The sequence below is a fragment of the Myotis lucifugus genome, unplaced genomic scaffold (assembly GCF_000147115.1).
Source record: "Myotis lucifugus unplaced genomic scaffold, Myoluc2.0 scaffold_3, whole genome shotgun sequence".
Classification (NCBI taxonomy): domain Eukaryota; kingdom Metazoa; phylum Chordata; class Mammalia; order Chiroptera; family Vespertilionidae; genus Myotis; species Myotis lucifugus.
In genome coordinates this window covers 11104654-11105090 of record NW_005871051.1, presented here as the reverse complement: position 1 = coordinate 11105090, position 437 = coordinate 11104654, and positions in this window count along the sequence as shown.

Here is a 437-nt window from a genome sequence, read left to right as displayed (position 1 = left end):
CTTCAAGCCACCTTTGCGCCCCCCCAGGCCCAGCCTCCTGCTGGGCGGTTAAGGAAGCCGGAGAGGCCTGGCGCGCCCCCTGCGGGATGGGAGAGGGGGTGCGTCGGGCCCCGCGGGAGCACCGGAATCACCCGGAAAGCTCTTCAAAATACCCTTGCTGGGTCCCAGCGCGCACCGCACACGGCAGGAGACCTCCCCGGAGCTGGGTACCGGGGTGAAAAGCACTCGTTCATTCACTAACGTTCAGCCCGGGTGAGACTCCGTGAGAGCGGCGGCGGGTGGAGTGAGGGAACCGGGGGTCAGGGTCAAAGCAGAAAAGGAAATGTGGAACCTGCCCCCCACCCCGTGTGGTCACACCTCGGGCGCTCACTGCAGCCTCGGGTCTGCAGCCTCCGCCCTGTGGCGCGCCTCCCCCTCCCTTCCCCCCCCCAGTTCTA